The sequence below is a fragment of the Haemaphysalis longicornis genome, unplaced genomic scaffold, assembly GCF_048455015.1.
Source record: "Haemaphysalis longicornis isolate Haplotype H1 unplaced genomic scaffold, Haemaphysalis longicornis Haplotype H1 scaffold_6, whole genome shotgun sequence".
Taxonomy (NCBI): Eukaryota; Metazoa; Arthropoda; class Arachnida; order Ixodida; family Ixodidae; genus Haemaphysalis; species Haemaphysalis longicornis.
In genome coordinates this window covers 193,615,644-193,635,604 of record NW_027526407.1, presented here as the reverse complement: position 1 = coordinate 193,635,604, position 19,961 = coordinate 193,615,644, and the positions used below count along the sequence as shown (strand labels likewise).

The 19,961-nt window shown below is 47.6% G+C and overlaps 1 protein-coding gene and 1 long non-coding RNA gene across 5 annotated transcripts in view; one reads left to right on the top strand and one right to left on the bottom strand.

Annotated features, from left to right (window-relative positions):
- Positions 1-19,961, bottom strand: part of LOC144142142 (uncharacterized) — a 68,973-nt gene that overhangs the window by 20,544 nt on the left and 28,468 nt on the right. The gene's annotated exons all lie outside the window — the stretch shown is intronic.
- Positions 17,110-19,621, top strand: LOC144142141 (uncharacterized). Its single transcript, XR_013316857.1, has 3 exons — positions 17,110-17,237; positions 17,892-18,092; positions 19,499-19,621. It is a non-coding gene; the product is annotated as an uncharacterized LOC144142141 (long non-coding RNA).

Genomic DNA, 19,961 nt, shown 5'->3' with positions numbered 1-19,961 from the left:
ACAGGCGAGCACTGCGTGGTTTCGAAATAGGTACATACATATTTTTTAGTAAGCATGGAGATGCCATTTTAAAAAACTTGCTTTCTCTATTGCGATTGCGGTGGGCTTCGGTTATATGCCCGCGCTGCCATTTGTATTCGTTTGCTTTTTAGTGTGTTTCCTCCCTTTTTACAGAGTATTCTTGAGCTAGTTAGTGTTTTACTTTTGTGAGTAGAAAAACTCTGCGTGAGAGAAAAGACAACAAAAAGAGACAGGACGGATGCAGACTTACAACTACCTTTATTAAAAAAAAAACGAACATGAATGTATACCATCTATTGCACATGCGCACAAGCGGCCGGTTTTCCCTTCACTTTTTTTATCTATGCACCATCCTTTTCTTATGCGCACTTGCTGGTACTTTTATGTTGTTTGCACCCTGACATGTGTTTATGCACTGTATGTATGTATGTCTACTAGCGTGTTTGTGGTCGATAAGGACCGTGAAGTTATCCTTGTTTTCGCAAGACAATGTAGCGTTGTTCTTTTGACCATGCTCTTTGCCATGCATTGGGGTGCAGGCCCTGTCAAACCTTTATTGGCTTTTTCCTGTGCTTCAAACATCGTTGAGTTCTTGAATAAATCGAATTGAATTGAATTCAAACAAAAATCAAATTCGCTTCCGTGCAACAGGTAGGAATGTTCGCTAACACAATTTGTATGGTTTTTACGTATAAACAAAGGCTTCAATCAACACACGGCCATCTAGTTCGCGGCTTCTGCTCAGCACTTTCATTTCGTTCAACAGCGGCTGACATTCCTTATCTTCACAGCCAATAGAATTGTGTGGAAGATGAGACCCTGTTTTGCGTTTTATTGATAGCTGGTGTTCCCTCAAACTGCCATTTATACTACGGACAGTCTGGCCTACGTATACCTTACCGCATGTAAGGGTATAGAGTATTCAACCCAAGTAGTGCCTTGCACAAACTATGTAGCATGCTCCTTTATGCACGCTGTGAACTTGTTTGCTGCTTTGAGGATGTTGGGGCACAAGGTAGCCAACTTGTGAAGGGCAGAAAACACTGAATGCTTTGCGTGCCTGTTGGCTACATCCTTGATGTTGTGCGCCACTGTGCGGACATATTGTAATATTGTGATGCCACTTGGATTTTGTGCTTACGTGCGCCACCATCACTGTTTCCGCTGCACTTGACCTTTGCAGCACCGACTCAGCCACCCGTATCAAGACCGTCGAAGAGAAGCCAGCCGTCATCAACCTAGACAACTGGGTGACGAAACTTATGAAACATGTGATGGCAGGACTTCATAAGCGCTCCTTGGAGACAGGCCATGTCAACCACTCTTCTGACGATCTTTGATTGTGGACTCAGAGGAACACGTTTTTGCCTATCATTGGCGTGTAAAACGAACAAACATGGTCCAATAAAACATATGAATAATAACTAAAAACTGCAGGCAGTCATCGCTCGCCGTTGCAGTGCCTGTGAAGGCAAGCCATGTCAGCCGCCATTGAACGAAACGAAACTACTGAGTAGAAGCCCCGAACGAGTGGGGCGGGAGTTGATTGAAGCCTTTTTATCTCTAAAACCCATACTGTGTGAGCGAACCTTCTGTTACGTTGTACAGAAGTGAGTTTGAATTTTTTAACAGCATGGTGCATAGAAAAAAAAGGGAAATGGAAAACTGTGCGCTTTGTGTGCCTGTGCAAATATTCATGTTCGTTTTTTCAATAAAGGCAGTTGTGAATCTTCGCTCGTCCTGTTACTGTCTTATTGCCTTGTCTCTCACGCGCAGTATTTTTTTACCGTAAAGAAAGTGTTCCCACGCTAACGTAATCATTCGAATGATGGGCGATGAGGAAACATACAGTCAGTCTTTAGGGCCAAGCCATGCAAGGAAGGCTGGCCGTGGCGCGTCATGACCTAGAAGGGTTCCTCGGGGCGAAATCTTGGGATTTTTAAAGGTAACTTTCTGAACTGATTGTACATGACCCTTCTGTGGTGAGGTGCTCCGCCGCTGTATCTCACAACCTCAAGCCGCACTGAACTACGGTAGGGTTTTCTGAGCCTAACAACCTAAGGGGCGTGTGTCATCTCATCATCATCACAATCATCATCAGAAGCCTATCTACGCCCACTGCAGGGTCAAGGCCTCTCCCATTATTCTCCAATTACCTTGGTCCTGTGCCAACTGTGACCAATTTATCCCCGCAAACTTCTTGATCTCATCTGCCCATCTAACTTTCTGCCGCCCCCTGCAACGCTTGCCTTCTCTAGGGATCCACTCCGTTACCCTTAATGACCAGCGGTTATCTTGCCTTCGCATTACATGCCCTGCCCACGTCCATTTCTTCTTCTTAAGTTCTACTAATATGTCTTTAACACCAGTTTGCTCCCTGACCCAGTCCGCTCTCTCTTTGTCCCTTAATGTTACACCTATCTATTTCCGCTCCATTGCCCGCTGAGTCGTTCTCAATTTAAGTTGAACCCTCTTAGTTAGCCTCCATGTTTCTGCCCCGTAGGTGAGTACCGGAAAGATGCAGCTTTCATACACTTTCTTCTTCAGCGACAATGGTAGGCTGCTATTCACTATCTGAGAATGTCTGCCATATGTACCCCACCCCATTCTGATCCTTCTAATTATCTCTGCCTCATGGTTCGGATCTGGAGTCACAACTTGGCCTAAGTAGATATATTCGCTTCCCACTTCCACTACCTCGCCACCTATCTCAAACTGATGTGCTGTCCCCAGGGTATTGATCTTTACTTTAGTTTTCTGCATATCAATTTTCAGGCCCACGGTTCTACTCTGTTCGCCCAGCGCGGAAAGCATGCTTTGCAATTCGTCCCCCGAGTTAATTAGCAAGGCAACGTCATCAGCAAATCTGAGGTTACTGAGGTATTCTCCATTAACCCTTACCCCCACCTGTCCCCAATCCAACGTTCTGAATACTTTTTGTAAGCATGCTGTGAATAACATTGGAGAGATGGTGTCTCCCTTTCTGACACCCTTCCTTATAGGTATTTTACTGCTCTCCCTATGGAGCATGATGGTAGCTGTAGACCCATTGTAGATATCCTCTAGTATTCTTACATAATGCTCGTCTACCCCCTGGTTCCGTAATGCCTGAATGACTGCTAGGGTTTCGACCGAGTCAAATGCTTTCTCATAATCTATGACGGCTATAGATTGGTGTTCAGTATACTCAGCGCACTTCTCTATCACCTGATTGATCGTGTGAATATGGTTCATTGTTTAATAACCTTTACGGAACCCTGCGTGTTCTTTAGGTTGACTGAAATGTAAGGTTGCAGAGATTCGGTTAGCGATTACCTTGGTAAATACCTTGTAGACGACTGACAGTAAGCTGATCGTCCTGTAATTTTTCAAGTCCTTCATGTCGCCTTTCTTATGAGTTAGAATGATGTTCTCTTTCTTCCAAGATTCCGGTACCATTGCGGTCATTAGGCATTGCGTATACAGGTTTGCCAGTTTTTCAAGTACAATTGTTCCGCCATCATTCAAGAGGCCTGGTGTTATCTGATAATCACCAGGTGCTTTGCCCCCTTTCATTTCTTTCAAAGCCTTCCTTACTTCTTCGGTCGTTACTGGTGGGATGTCTATCTCCTCTGAACTACTGCCTCGTTCGGCAGTATCCCGTATGTCCCGGCTACTGTACAGATCCCTATAGAACTCCTCAGCCACTCTGACTATTTTATCCCTATTTGTGATGACATTGCCTTGTTTATCCTGAAGTGCATATATCTTATTTTTCCCCACGCCAAGACGTCTCTTCACTGCTTTCAGGCTACCTCCGTTGTTTACAGCGTATTCGATCCTCTCCATATTATACTTCCGTATGTCAGCTGTCTTACGCCTATTGATTAACTTCGAGAGCTCGGCTAGTGCTATTCTGTCAGCTGCGGTAGAGATTCTCATGGTTTGCCATTTCCTGATTAGATCTTTCGTCTCCTGTGAACGTTTGCCGGTATCCTGTCTAGCCATAGTTTCCCGACTTCCACTGCACACTCCGTGATAATGCGTGTAAGGTTGTCGCTGGCATCCTGTGTCGTAAGCTCAGCTTCCTTGTTAAGAGTGGAATATCGCTTCTGCAGCGCGATCCTGAATTCTTCTACTTTATGTCTTACTATTAGCTCATTTATCGGCTTCTTTAGTACTAGCTTGTTGCGTACCCTCCTCAAATCTAGCTTATTTCGAGATCTTACCATACGATGGCAGGGTTATCGCATAATATGAAGTCTATTTCATTTTTTGCTCCCCAATCGGGCTCCTCCAGGCCCACTTCCGACTCTCCCGTTTACAGAAGAAGGTATTCATTATAAGTAGGTTATTCCGTTCTGCAAACTGAACTAGTAGGTCCCCCCTTGCTATTTTTACAGCCCAGACCATAGTTCCCGACTGCCTTGTCTCCAGCCTGATTCTTGCCTACTTTAGCATTGAAGTCCCCCATATCTACGGTATACTGTGTTTTTACTTTAGCCATTGCCGATTCCATATGTTCATAGAAGCGTTCCACTACTTGGTCGTCATGGCTGGATGTGGGCGCGTAGCCCAGCACAACCTTGAGCTTGTAGCTCTTCTTGACCCTAATTACAACACCTGCTGCCCTTTCGTTAATGCTATAGTATTCATCTATGTGGACAGCTATGCTTTTATTGAGTAGAAATCCCACTCCCAGTTCTCTTCTGTCCTCTAGACAATGATAACATAGGACGTGTCCATTTTTCAGCACCGTAAAGGCTTCGCCTGCCCTCCTAACCTCGCTAAGCCCTATTACATCCCATTTATTGCCCTTGAATTCCTCGAACAACACCTCGAGACTTGCTTCGCTAGATAAGGTTCGCGCGTTAAACGTTGCCAGGTTCAGATTCCATTGGCGGCCTGTCCGGATCCAGGGATTCTTAGCACCCTCTGCTGCGTCTCTCATCTCATCCGTATTGAAATTCCAAGAGATGCCTTATAGGAGCACTGACACCAAATGTTTACGCCTAAAAATGATATAACTGGCTTCAGTAGTTTGTACAGATGACTCACAGAAATTTTTGCAGCGATCTCAGGCCGGAATCACATCTAAAATCGATTTTGATTGTCCCGGCCGCGAGCTTCCACAAATCGGCAGCACTAGCGAAATTGATTTGGCGTGACGAAACATCGGCGGGCGTGTCTTGCCGTTTCAGGGTGCCGTCATATATTCGTTTTCGGAACCGTAAACGATATCCTGCGCTGGTGTTGTCGGTGGTATACGTTTGGGCAGGCGACGCGGGAGTAGATGTGTGGGCAATGCTTGGGAACTTTGTGTGTTCGATGTCTTTGCTCTTCAGTTCGTGGCCAGCGCATGGTGTTCCCTTGCACTGGTGCTGAAAACTGCGTGGTGCCGGCACCGCGGCGACGCGGCGGTGCGCGTCGCCGAGCTGCCCATGTTGTGCATTACCAAGTTCGCGTAATGCGAAGTACTGCTCGTGGAAGCCTGTCCGAGCAAATCAACGACGACGCCAAGATGCATTATTTTCCACGCGACGACAAGCAGCGCTAAACGCGGACAGAGTTCGTGCACGGCGGCGGCCGCAAGAACTGTCACCCAAGCCAGAGGGCTCGGTGTTGCTCGGGTAAGCTTGGGTGTTGGAAACTTTATGCTTAGTATCGTGGCGACTATTTGATCGCTGGTATCTGTACAACTGCAAATGACCATCCCTTACACATCTTTTCACCACACTATCATCCACTTTTTTGCATATGAAGCTTTATTTTGGCGATACTTTGTTGGAGCACTGAACCTACGCTGCCGGTCAGCGTAGGCTTACCATCGCGGCAAATATCTGAACGCCGCTTTCAAATTCAGCTCTGATGACAACCCCTAGCACAATTTTTCAACACACTAAGATGTACTGTCTCGCATGTGAAACTTCTCTTTCGCGATCAGATTGATAATAAAAGTGGCAAAAAGGTGTTGCTATAACGGTCTGCGTCTGCTCGACCCGCAGTGATATTAAAAACGGACCACAGCGAAGACATCGCCGGCCTAATCGCCTGGCCAAATACGGTTGTCCTGTCTGTCGGGTGGCAGCGACTCATCCGAGTTTAACGATTTAGACGACGAGTCGACTCTGCGGGTGATTGCGCACCATGTGCAATCGTAGCAGAAGATACGGCGAACGTCCCTGACGTCACGGGTGAGACTGTGACGTAAGACTGTCCCGCTTGCAGGCTTGCCTTCGAACGGCCATTTTCTCGGCCGGCGACAGAATTTGAAACTTTTTTTTAATTCGCGTTTTTGCCTTGCGGCATATAAATAAAAAATAAGACATTAGGTAGAATAAAAATACCGGGTACAAAAGCACAGGTAGTCAGGGAATTGATGACCCTGTACAAGTCTAAAGGTAGGCATGGAGTCCGGTCTCGTGTAAAACGTTCAGCAGCGCCCTGCCGTAGCGGTCTTCGTGCACCCACTGGTTGAAGTCCCCCGGTTTATCGCACCGAAGACCAACCACTCTTAGCGCACTGTCCCGAGCTGTTCTGGTTCCTGTGCACGTCTACAAGAGATGATTGACATCAGCTTCAGCCGCCGAAGCCGGACACTTGGGACATGTTCCTGGGTCTTCTGGTGCGGGTCTCCAAGTCCAGGTGACTGAAGGTGTGAGAGCCACCCCAGCCCGAAGCCTCCTCAGAGAAACTTCCTCCACCCGGGAAAGATTAGGTGGGAGGGAGCAGACACAAGGGGGAATTAAGGCACGTGTGTCCCTTCTCAGAAGAGATTTCATGGCTAAAAGGCGGGAGCGTGGATCACTAGGAAGAGGGCTAGGGGCGGATTCAGATTCAGGTGGTGCCAAAGAGTGCAAAAGATTGTCCGCTAATTGGTTGGAAAAATTGTTACCGCGCCCCTGTATCCAATGTACGCGTACCATTAGCTGTGCTGTCATGTGGAGGCTGTGAATGTGCTGGGAAATCAGGGGAGACTTTTTCACTTGCTTTAGGTGCTTCACAGCACTGAGTGAGTCTGTGTATATATGCGCCTCTTTAATGTTAGGGAGGGCACTTGCATCTTTGATTGCGTCATATACAGCCTTGAGTTCCAGTAGCAGCGGGTCTGGCGTGACGGTGGAATAACCGCGCGAGAACTTTAGTGCTGGGTGTGTGGAACTGACGAAAGCGGTCCGTCCTCCGTGCGGGAGAAGGGCTGCGTCTGTGCACAGTAACCTTCAGGAACTGTGGTATCTGAGGTTGGCGCTGGCTGTTCACGGCGGGGAAGCTTCGTTGTCTTCTCGGTTGTTATTGCTGTATAGCGCCAGGGTGGAAGGTCATCTATGGTTGAAGTCACGGGAGGCTCGTTACAGAAATACGAATGGAGAGCTCCGATCATAGGTATGCAAAAACGCTTGAGCTTTCTTGCTTCGTCACGCTGATTGACAAGCTCCGTGATAGTATTGAGCTGAGCGTGCTCCTGTAAGATAGGAATCGGAGTGAGACGAGGAAGTGCCGTGATGGTTCGCATGGCCTCTCTGTTGATAGCCTCAAGCCTCGCCTATTGTTGTGCTGTCAGTCTGTGAAACGGCGCCTGGTAGAGTAAGCACGGCTGTAGAACAGCGCGTACAAGTTGCCGAGCCACCTCCATGCGGGCTCCTCTACTCCGCGTGGCAATCCTGCGGATCAAGTGCAAGGTCGGCGAGTAGTCTTTCCGTGCCTTTCGGAGCCAATGGATACCTGAACCCGACTGGTGGATCTGAAGTCCAAGCACCCGCAGCTCTTCCATGGCTGGTATTGCGGCTGAACCAATCTTAAGTTGACAGTTAGCCTTCGAGGCTAACTTTCTCCCCGCCTTATTAGCCACTTGTACATAGCCAGACTTCTCAGCGGAAATTTCCAGGCCGGCTGATTGCGCAAAGGCATGGAAAACATCTAGGGTTTGCTGCAGATGACGACACTGCAACCCGAGGTCTCGGTTTGTAGACCACAGTGTGACATCGTCAGCGTAGATGAGAAATCTCATACAAGGGATGTCTTGTAGATTCCATGCCAACGGTGCAAACGCGATGTTGAACATTAGAGGCGCTAGCACGGCACCTTGCGGTACCCCACGGTTAGATTCGAACAGGTTAACAAGCTTTCCATCCACTCGTACTGAAAACGTCCTTGAGCACAAGAAGCAGTGTACTACTTTGGTTACATGAAGTGGAACCCCCAAAAACTCCATGTTTCTAAGTATTGTTTTGTGTTCCACGTTGTCATAAGCCTTGGCAATGTCGATAGCCACCACAGCTCGCACAAGGTGGCTGTGAGTTGAAACATGCAAAATATCGTCAACCAGAACAGACAGGCCGTCCTCGGTACCCAGGTGCTGTCTGAATCCGATCTGAGCGGGATGATATTTTCTATTGTGCTCCAGCCACCAGGATAACCGAGTGGCCACTATTCGTTCAAATATCTTGCATATTGTAGGTGTCGAGAAAATCGGGCGAAGTGCACTAATACCCGTGGGAGGTTTTCCCGGCTTGGGGATTGGCACTACGACTGAGTGTTTCCACTCGGGTGGAATGACACCTTTAGACCATACATCATTCAATGAGTATAGTAGTGCTTCCAAAGCCCTCCCCTCCAAGTTCTTGAACAGCTCATATGGGATTTTATTATTCCCTGGAGAAGAGCGCCCTGGATTCTTCAATGGCCGCGATGAGCTCGGTCATCGTAAATGGGTCGGTTATTCTTGAGACGTCCGATACATCAACACAGGGAGGGGCGGCCGGAGGTTGTCGGTAGTTCGGAAAGAAACTGACGGCCGCTCTGTCCGCAAACTCCTCTGGGCTGATGTTGAGAGCCAGGCGAATGCTAGCTGATGGATCCATCACGCTGCCACCCCACTCGATGGCGTTGAAGGTTCGCCATAAGGCCTTGTTGCCAGTACCAGAGCCAAGACCAGCGCACCAGTCATTCCACCGGCGTCGTGACAACTGCTTCTCGTAGCGTCGAGCTTGTGCTGCGATACGGGTTCCCGTGACACTGGCGTAGAGTTGCGTCGGGTGGCGATTAGCATGGAGCTCTGCTCGGCGGCGCTCTGCCCAGAGTGTACGGAGGTGCATATCGGGCGTCGGCTGATCCTCATTCACTGTTGTATGTATAGTGCAGTCTGTGAGGACGGACTGCAGCGTAGAAATGAGGTTCTCCGCAGTTAGCGAAAAAGCTCGTTCATCAGAGCGGACCTTGTCTCAGTGAACATTTCTGACCTGGCGACGAAGCTTTTGCAACTTTTTCGCGTGCAGGCCAACCAAAATTGGCGAATGGTCGCTTCCCCATGCATCTGGCTCCGGATTCCGGGAAGGGTTCCCGGGGCCAAGCCACCACGTAAGGTCCGGTGCATGAGACCGAGTTGAAGGGATGGTAGGTGCGGTAAAGTTAAGCAAGAAAAAGTTCATGTCCGTGAATGTGTCGGGAACTTGTACTCCTCTTTTAGTGACGTGCTCGTATCCAGACACAGTGTGTGGGGCGTTAAAGACCCCTCCTACGAGTATGGGAGTGCCTGGGTACGTTGCCCTAAGGTGGTCGAGCAGCCTAGGTTAAGGCGTGCTCTGCCTGGCCTTTCATAAAAGGACACAGAAGGAGGGGGGTTTTGGCTGGGCGTGTTAAAACCGCAACCACCTCCTGATGTTGGTTACACCATTTATGAAGGTTGATTGGTGTTTGAGGAACACTTCTAACAATGTATGCTGTCGCTTTTCCAGGTGCATCACCACTGCGGTTATCCGGGATGGTAGGAGTATGATGACCGATGAAGTTGGGGAGTGGGCATAGTTTGTTTGACTCCTGTAAAAGGAGTGCCCACACTTAGAGTTTACCGGAGTGAATTTTGGTTTTTAGCTCTCCTAATTTGTTCGAAAGACCTATTTAGTTCCATTGTAGGATGGCCGGTTGACGGTTGGACGGACACTTATCCATGGCATAAGCTACCGTGTATTAGTTGGGTTAGCTTGGATAGGGTTTCAAGTATAACGGTCCAGATAGCTGGATCACAGGGGGTTGTCTTTTGAACGTTGAGCCGCATCCGTAAAGGCACATTTTGTGTTCCTTGCAGTGAACGCGCTTCAGCGCGTTCTTTGCGGAGGGCTGCTACGCGTGTCTTCCTTTGCCGCAGTGCCTCAAGCTGTTTAGATAGGTAGGCTGTATGAGTATCCAGGTCTTCGTCAACTGAAACAGCTTCATTCAACTCCCGGGAGTCTTTTGGCGTTTGCTTTGGAGGTCTGTGATTTTTAGACTCGGACCCCTTGAGAACGTCCGAATACAAACCACCTGTTGCATCGGGTTCCCCAGGCTCTTCTACTGCATAACCCTCAATGGGTTCCAGGACCTGGAATCGATTGTACAGTGTAGCCCTTGCTGAACTGGTTTCCCGACGGCGAGCGCGGGCTGTGGCGCGCTGTTTAGTGGGGCACTTTGTCGATGTTATTTCATGGTCATCCGTCTTGCAAAGCCCGCAACGATAGCGTGGCTTGCCTTCTGAGTTTATTCTCTCTGTGTCCACAGTTGCCATCGCACAGTAGTTTTGCTGGTGACCTTGTTTAAAACAACGGTAGCAGTACATGGCTCGTGGCCGGAAAGGCTTTGGGTGCAGTACAAAGCCATTGTAATAAAACCTTTCTGGTGTGGTAGAAGAACCTCGTACGGTGACTAGGTAAGTCCTGCTCTTACCCATACGTCGGACAGCCAGCACCTGGCGTGTGGGGGACCGTAACTCAGGTAGAATGGTCGCAGGGGAGTCATTTTCGTCATGGTCATACAGGACGCAGCGCTGCACATTGGGCACAGAGGCAAAGTAAGAGAGCACTGTAACGGTACCATCGGTGGAGATAGGGATGCTGGTAATACCACAGACCTTGTGCATCATCCAGGCTGGCAAGGTGGACGGTTATTGTATTGGACACCTTATGGACCACGAACCCCTGATAACCCTGGGTGCCTAGGCACCGGTCTATCACTTGTTGCACTAATTTAACTGGGATAGTGGTGACATCAAACCTGGTGATTGGTTTAATGTGAACCCGGAATGAGCGGTCGGGGGGTGGGATTGGGTAAACAGCGGTACGAGAACTGCTGCAAGGCGGAGCGGGTGCGGTGGAGGCATCTGGGGTGGCCCCCACCTTCTTAGTGGGCGGCGTATCCTGTGCGGGGACCGTTGCGTTCTTTGCGCAGGCTGCTGGCACTTCACTTCCAGGCAGAGAAGAATCGTAGTCCATCTCCTGGGTATGTTCCGATGAGGTGGCGGGTTGTTGAACCACGGGGTCTCCCATCACTGGCTGCTGTTGTTGGGTCAACTGGATGTCGGAACAGCTTGGCTGGTTCAGTGACGCTGAATCTTGAGTGCAGAGGGAGGCCGATGCCGGCACTTCCGTAGCGTCCATTGCTGCCGTCACCGGTGAGCCATCAGGGATGAGGGCATGCCCGGCCGCGTGAAATAAATTGCCCGGACGCTCAGACGCAAAAGGGAGAAAATGAGGAGTGCGAGTGGGAAAGGCGAAGGGCGCTTGGCTTTTCCGCCGTTGTGCACACTCCCCGCGCTCTGGGACCGCCCTGCCGGCGTTGAATATCGCCGGAGAAGTGTGCGCTCTGCGCTAGCCTCTGCTCGGGCACTTTCGTGAAGCGACAAGTGTATCAATCGGCGTGTTTTATTTCGCTCTCTGCGACGGCCGCGCTTTGGATTTAAAGCTTAATCCTTCGTATTCTAGCGAAGTTACGAGTGCTTCAACCGTGCCTGTGTTGGATATTTCGCGTTCTCTTACGTGAAGCGGCAACTGTTTGGATACGCAGTGTGCGCTCTACTGTATCCTCTCCTCATGCTCTTACGTGAAGTGCCTCAACCGTTCGTCAGTCGCCGCGTAGTTGGAGCGGCTCTTTCTCAAACGTAGATCTACCGTTCACCCTACATGTGATCGGCTCAACCTTTGGCCCGGAAATTGCATTTTGTGCCCCGATGTTTTTCTGTGATAGCCCAAACGACCATGTTGCTTTCGTTCTTTTTTTTCTTCACTAGCGTTCCGTGCTGACGAAACGGCAGTTGTAACTCGCTAAAGTTTCGGCAGGCGCAATGATAACTGGCCTGAGTCCTTCAATGATTTACTACTGCTCGGACGATTTCCTCAGTCCGACAGGATGACCCTTTGGTGTGCGCTTCCGTTGCTAAATGTGTTGTTCCAGGGTTCAAATCTCTTGTGACCCCCCACCCCCCTTTTTCTTTGTCGCTGGCGACCGCTTCGGAAAGTGTCTGGTGTGCAAATTCAGTGTACAGCTGACCAATTGCAAAGCGTGGGTGTTATTAAGCTTGTCACAGAGCCTTTGAAGTGATGACTATTGCATTCCTAATGACCAGTTTCCCAAAAGACGCTTCCAGAAGGAGCATATTTAAGCAGTTCTGCTCTCACTGTGTGAATTGCAAAACAGGTGAAAACAATGTGCTATGGTGGCTGTATTTGGCATAAGAGTTAAGTGTACATTGCATGTGTTGCTGCGGACCAGCTTATTTATTTATTTATGACATACTGCAGGCCCCACCCAGGACCCAAGCAGGAATCACTCAAATATAAACAAACCGACAACACAGGGTAAAATACAGTAACTTGTAAAAACGTACTGTCTCAATTTTCAACGTGTTCAATCCCATCAATGCTGCAGACAACAGATACAGGCAGATTGTTCCAGTCGGATATGGTGTGTGGGAAGAAGGAAAATTTGAAGACGTTTGTCTGGCGCTGCAGCATTGAGGCATATATTGATACGGCTAAGGCAGCAAAGATATTTAGATATGTCGATGATTACATGATTGTTACTAGGTCGGTGAAGCCAGAAGAAGTAAACCTTTTAGTCAAGACAGTTAAGAAAACATTTCTGGAGTGCTTTGACGGCTTGGAATTCACTCATGAATTACCAAATGATGGGTCCTTGCATTTCCTTGATGTGTGTTTTTAATTTCTGTGGAACACGCGTGTGTTGGGCGTATCAGCCACGGTCAAAAAAGGCAATTTTGGGTTATCGTTCAGCGCATTCGAAGATAGTGAAAAGGGGTATTGGCGTTAGCTGTCTTCGCGGTGCCCTCGAGAAGTCTTGTCAGCACCAAGTCGCCGATAGTGTTCAGCACCAAGTTGCACGTTTGAAAGATGCCGGCTTCCCTCGGGAAGTAATAGCAGCAGTGGTTGAAAGCCTATTGCGTGACGTCAAGTCAGGGGCACGGCGTCAAGGGCGAGATGAACCTCGCAAAGAAAGGAGGCCTGTAGTCGTCCCTTACGTGCACAATTTCTCCAACCGCCTTAGAAAGGTGGCGGGGAAATGTGGTGCCGACGTTGTGTTCTCCGCCCCAGAAAAACTAGCACGAATGTGCTCTGCTGTGAATGGCGAGAAGAAGGGTAACCGAAGAAGAGGCATGCCACGCTGTTTGTTGGTTGCAAACAAGGTGTTGTATACGAAGTGCCTCTATCTGGTGGAAAATGCTATATTGCGCAGACTGGTAGGTGCATAAATGACAGGCTCTGGGAGCACCGTACAGCTATTCAAGCGCTCGCTGCGGGGGGCCATTTAGCTGACCATTGCCGCCGCTTCCGGTGCGTTCCACACTGTGTTCCAATTTACGAGAAGACAGTAACATTGTGCTGTTTGAAGGACCAAGCCAGCCGTGAATTGTTTGAAGCGTGGTGCATCATGAAAGCCCGTGAAAAGTGTGTAAGCACGGCATCTATTAGTTCATCAAAAAAAGAAATAGATTATCTGGATGCGAACTTGCCACGTGCGTAACAAAATGCACCACTTGACCTTGTCTTTTTTCTTTGTGCTTTGAGCATGTTCACGCATGCGCCCTTCCTGTATATCTTTTGATGTGTGTAGTAAAAATTTCAGTTGATGTCTAGCGCTAGTCCTTTGTGGTCTCTACTTTTGTGCCGTCTTTACCGCGCTACTTGACCATGTTTCCCCAGAAACGCCTGCAGGCGCTACTCACCTAGGAAAAGCTGCTGAATATGCATGCGCCATTGATCAAAGCATTTGAAAGCCGTCCTGCTTCGTGTTGATTGTGCTAATTTTCCTGTTTCCACTGGCTGCTTTATCTGTATGTCACTAGCTAGGTACAGTACTACAGTCTCTAGTGCACCCACATGCATGTATTTCTGTGGCTGTGTTTCTAGGCGAGGCAAAACATTCCCACGAAATCGACATTGCAAGAAAGCCTGGGATGAGGCATCATATTTTATGTTTACTGGCTGATGTTTGTGTCTTTTAAGAAGCACAAGACCAGGAAAAGTTCTTGCACACATTCATATCCCTGCATCAGTGTTTGCTTCAGAAGAACGCTTCGACTAGTTCCACCAGTCATGTCTTGACATCCGCAATGTCACAAGTTGTCGTGCAGAACAATATATGGGGCAGCCGTGCCTGTTTTCACGCCACTTTGGGAATTTTCATGCACTAATAAAGTACTGCTGCTGCAAGTCGCATATTATTTGTATTCACAACACTGCAATTACTGATGCTGGCCAACTTGCTTTTGCACTTTAGTGTCTCTTTAGGCGTCTATAGTGTACCGTAAAACCATTAGGTCCCTCCTGGGCAGATGTACTAAACTATGCTCCTGTGCTATGTCGCTTGTGCATCCCAGTAAATTTACTTCCTCATTCTCTTTTTAAGCATAGCAGCAATTTTTGAGGTGCAAAAAGTGTCGAAACATGAAAAAGTTCAGTGTAGTTTTTTGTGCTTAAAATGAGAGCTACTGTATTTACTCTCATAATGAACCCTCCCCCCACTTTTCTTGTTGATAATTTACTTTTTTGTCACTGAATAAAAAATGCAGCGGGAATATGTCTTATTTTAAGCATGGTTGCTGATGCTGTAGGCGATCACAGTAACGTGATATTGTGCTACAGTACTCGCAGAAATGCTAAAAATGCATTCCAAGAAAAAGAAATCTCATCCGTAGCCGGAGACGTGAGCGCGAATGCCGCGGCTTACAATTTAAAAATTGCGCGTTTGCGGTGCGCCACCTGTTGAATGCAAAACAAACCTTGCGCCATAAAAACGTTGCGGTGTGCGAAGTTCGAACAAAGCACCAAACATACTCCGCACTCCTTCCCTGCTATTTGATGTTTAGGCTGGTTCTGCCGGCGTGCGAACAAAGCAGTAAACGTACTCCGCACTCCTCTGCTCTTGTTTAGGGCTCGTTCACGTAAGGCCCCTGGGACCTTACATTCACGGCACCAGCAGCATCAGTGGCGTAGTTTGCTGCAATATTACGGTTTTTTTCTAGTTCGACGGCGAAGTAGCAGTTAATTTTTTCAGCCGTTGTGACATGCGCGGGCGCGACCAACCTTTCGAGTTAGACTGCAAAGCCAGCGTCGATAACGTGGACGTGCTTCGTGCGGGGATGCGTACGCATGGCTGACTACTACGGCGAGGCAACCATGCGTCGTGGATCGTCGACTGGGAGCCCCCAACCCAACGAGGTACCATAGATGCTCTTCGGCAGTGTCTTTATTTATTGTGGCAAGGTCCTCGGAGGCGTTGCCAAATCACCCCCCTACCCGACCTGGTAAAATCAAGACAGACTGATCAGTTGCAGTTGCGAAGCTACACCAGCGAGTTTTTTTTTGCTACGCATTTATTACAGTAGCGGTGGCTTAAAAATCTGGTTACTACTGATCACACTTGCTTCCGTCACGCTGAACAACGCCACGGGTCAATCATCGATGCCGCCGTCTTTCACGCTCAATTTCAAAGGGAAGAACAGCTGAACTTCGTCGTTGTATGTTCTCTTGGCCGAGGTGAAAGAACATATAGCTTAAATTACATTACATTGAGTTGGGCTGGGATTTTTTGACCACGATTTGAAGCACCCGTGCAAAAACAATCCGCATTTCACTTCATGTTCAAATTAATTTATTTTTCCTTACGTAAGATTAAACAATATCAGAATAATGTGTGATGTAATTCTAATTCGCAAACAAATAACGCTTCATAGTATGGTCCGAGCAAAAAGAGTCAAGCATGTGTGCCATGCTTTTAACATTTTCACAGATGAATGATTTTTAGCCAATAATCTCCTGCCCCCTTCGGTCTATAAAGGGGCTCCCCTTGCTGAGGAGGAAAAAAAGACAAACTGAAAATGCTTTAAAAGAGGCTTTAAACGTGTCGTGTTATTACGTGTTCAGTGGATTTAAACGTAACCTAAATGTGGGAAGCATATAACTGTCCTATTTTGGAGAGAATTGTGTTTTATGCAAGAGCATAACATGCAACTGTTCCGCTTCGATTTCGTGAGCGATTGAGCAAGTTTTTTTTTTTGCTTGGTACCAACACAAATTTTCCTAAAACGACATTTTTCATACATGGGAAAATTAAGTGAAAGGCGAGTGCTAAACCTGTACAATTTCTCATTCCGCGAAGTAGATCAAAACATGACTTGGAGGCACATCTTTAATACAGTATGCGCATCACCTTGGAACTTCAGCATTTCTTATTTGTCTGATTGTGAAACTTGTCAGATGAAGTGGGTAATTGAAGTAAAAAAACATTTGCAGGTTACAGATTGCATATCTGGTTCTCAATAATATTCTCACAACTAAAATAATTAATAATATTACCGTTTAACACGTTTGTGTTTCATAAAATTGTAATTTAAGTAAAAAATATATTGCAGGTTAGTCATTGTATATCAAGCTTTAAATAATATTTTGAGAATTGAGATAATTTGTGATATTCTCTTTTTACAGGTTTGTGTTCCACAAGGAGTGAAGGTGTCAGCACAGAAGCTTGAACGAAACTGCTGGAAAGCATTCTACTACTGCTAAGCATTTGTAGATGTCAAAATTAGGAAGTCACAAAAGCAACTCAGCAGAACGACCCATTCCTCAACTGGCCAGTCTCGCCGACTGCTGTCATCAAGCTGCATGAGGTGCTCAACCACGGGCTCGACTGCGCCGATGGGCTTCGCCTTCTAAAACCCACATCGGACAAAAGTGCCGCATTCTTCCGCTACTTTCAAGATGATACCACCCCAGCAGCCGCACTAGCTCCTCATAAAACGAAGCTGGCAAGGCAGGAGGACGGTGAGGGCCTGCTCGCTAGGAGCGCTGTAAATCCCCCAGTCAGCACCGTCTACCACTGGTTCTGCGGGTGGCGGAGAGGGCAGTATGGCGACGAAGGAGTGAGCCCCCTCACTAAGCTGGACAGAAGAGCACCAAATCACGTTGAACATTGTAAGTAGCTAAGTACCCCAGCACACTCCATATATTGCTACTTTTATGTGACCTGTGCCAACGTTTATGCAAACATGGTATCTCTCTCAGTTTAATTTTCAGCTTCAAGCAAGCTATCATGCAGTGTAGACGGAAAGGTATCGCAGAAACTCTGTTCTGCAGTGTTGAATTCTCTAATTCGGGAGAAAGGCAGCGATGAGCACATGCACAGCCACGGCGCACTTAACTAGACTTGTCTGATGCACCTGTCCTAATGAAGATGGCACAGCCTGACTGAAAGCCTGTGCTTGTAAAACTACTTTTAAATTATGGCCCAGACGTTCATATGTCTCAGTACATACCTTCGCTCTATTATCTTTGTTCCACTTAGAAGGAATAAATGGGCGTGTGGTATTCGCCACAACAGTGCAGCTCATAATACATCTTTATACGTGGCACAGCTAACAGCAGCCTGGCGTGGGAGCAATGCGCAATTTGAATCAAATTCAATGTGAAGTGAATTTTCACTATTCACATTTGAAAATAATTCATTTGCAGTAATCTTTTGCCATTTACATTCGAATATATGTAATTCGCGGTTGGTTTCTACTATTCGTATTTGAGAATATTCGATCTGATTCACAGTCAGTTTTCACTATTCCTAACTGTTTACAGCATGTCTGGAGGGGGCATTCAGGAAGCTTGACTGGGAAAGCAAACACAGGACAACTCCCAAGTAGCCAGCACCAGCACACCCACAGGGCAAGGCCAACCGGTGGCAGCAGAGCCTGAACAGCAGCAGCTGCCTATGGATACCGAGCCACAGCTGGAGGCCCAGGGCTCAACTGGAAGCAGTCACCAACGTGAGGTGTTGAGGTGTGGCTTGTGCTCGTGCATTTATTTTAGCAAAGCCTAATAATTGTGACCCTTACTCCAGTTACTGGACACCTAGGTAGCAACTAGACACCTGAACAAGATCTGTTGCTCAGCAACACACTCCACTTTTGTAAAGAGCTACCTATTTTATAACCACGTGCATGCATTTTTTCAGGGGTCTCTTGAAGTACAGTTTATTTTTACGAAGGTACAATTGCAGGAGCTAAGTAGAAGCAGGCTACAGGCTGCCAAAAAAGACACTCCAAAAATTAAGGCAATCCAACATGACTGCGTAGCATCATAGCAGAAGCAAGATGAACAAGTTTTTCCAATGCATGTAAAGGGGAGCAAGAATGAAGTAGTTAGTATTCATATGTCACAGCTAGTGGGAAATTTTGTATGCTGGCTGTCGTATGTCTTCCGAGGCCCTTTCTGACATAGGGAGGATGCTAAGAGGAGGAGGAATAAACTTTCATTAAACAGCACTGTGCTGGTGTTAGGGGCCCCACCAGGTGGGACAGTCTTCAGCCCAGCTTAAAAGAAGTGTTAAACAGACTAGAAGTGTTAAACAGACTCTGCCAGGATCCAATCTCATACCATTAGATACATAGTCAGTTGCACAGTGCAAGTTTTTGAGATGTAACATTTTACATTCTGATGTAAAATTTTACATTCTGGTCTTAATGTTTTTTTCTGTGTTTCGCTGAATAGTCCTTGTATGCCACTAAGGCCCTGTGAATAAAAAGGTGCCTTGCGAAAGCGCTAGGTCAGGGGCTCTCAAGTAAGGCTTTGAGGAACCCTGGGATTTTGAAGAGGCGTTGCTTGGGTTCTGTGAGAATAAAGTGGCTTTGGTGTTGTGCTGCTGAGCCCAAGGACATGGGTTCGATACCGGCTGCGGTAGCAATTTTCCTGATAGAAGTGAAAAGCGAAAGCGTCTGTGTGTCGAGATTTCGGCGCACGTTAACTCTTCCTAGCTGTTCCTAGGTGACCAAAATTAAACCCCAGCTGTCTCCACTACAGCGCGCCTCATAGGCAAGGTGTAGTTTCGGTACTTTAAAACTCGCAGTGAATCAATCAATCAGTCATTATTATGTAACTGAACATGGCACTAAACAAAGCTTTTTCTTGTGTTTTATTTTAGTTCAATGAATGCATTAATGTTTGTGAAACTAATCTGTAAATACCTGCGTAGTATTCTCTGGTCCAAACTAGTTATCTAAGCTTGGCAGGGGAAGGTGAGTTCTGTGAACATTTTTCTGCCCTAATGGGTTTCCCGGTAGGCCCATAGTTGAATACCTACGGAACACCCTTATTACTTCAGCAGTGCAAAGAAGACAATAGTAAAGATAGGAGATGCAACAAATTTTGAGTAAATCTGTGGTATATCCTGAACAAATTTTTCGTAGGACACTGCGGAGCTGCAGAAGATCTACGAGGAGTGGTGGCGCCAGCCTTCCCTAGCTGCTGGCAACCCATATTATGCCACTGCCCTTCAGCAGCTGCTGCGGCAGATGCACAAGATCAGAAAGCAACCCCAGGAAGGAGCCTGCCCATGAAGGCAGGCTTCACCAGCGCCCGGAGGTGCGGCTGTACCGTCAAGGTCCAGCCCACAAGCATTGCCAGGCGTCGCCCTGGGGTCAACCGGGGACCAGGTAGAGTGCCTGCTGGCCAAGAGCTCGGCTAGCAAGAAGGTCAAGCGGTCTTCACGCCCTGAACCTCAGCGTCAGAGATGGGGTGCCGCACGCCCAAGCTCTCGGACTACAGAAGGGACAGAAGGCACCTAATAGGGTGCCCCTTGTGTGGGCCTCTTCATTTAGGGTTATGTTTTCTCCGGAGGTGTGTAAATGGCACTACAAGTCGTAAATGAAT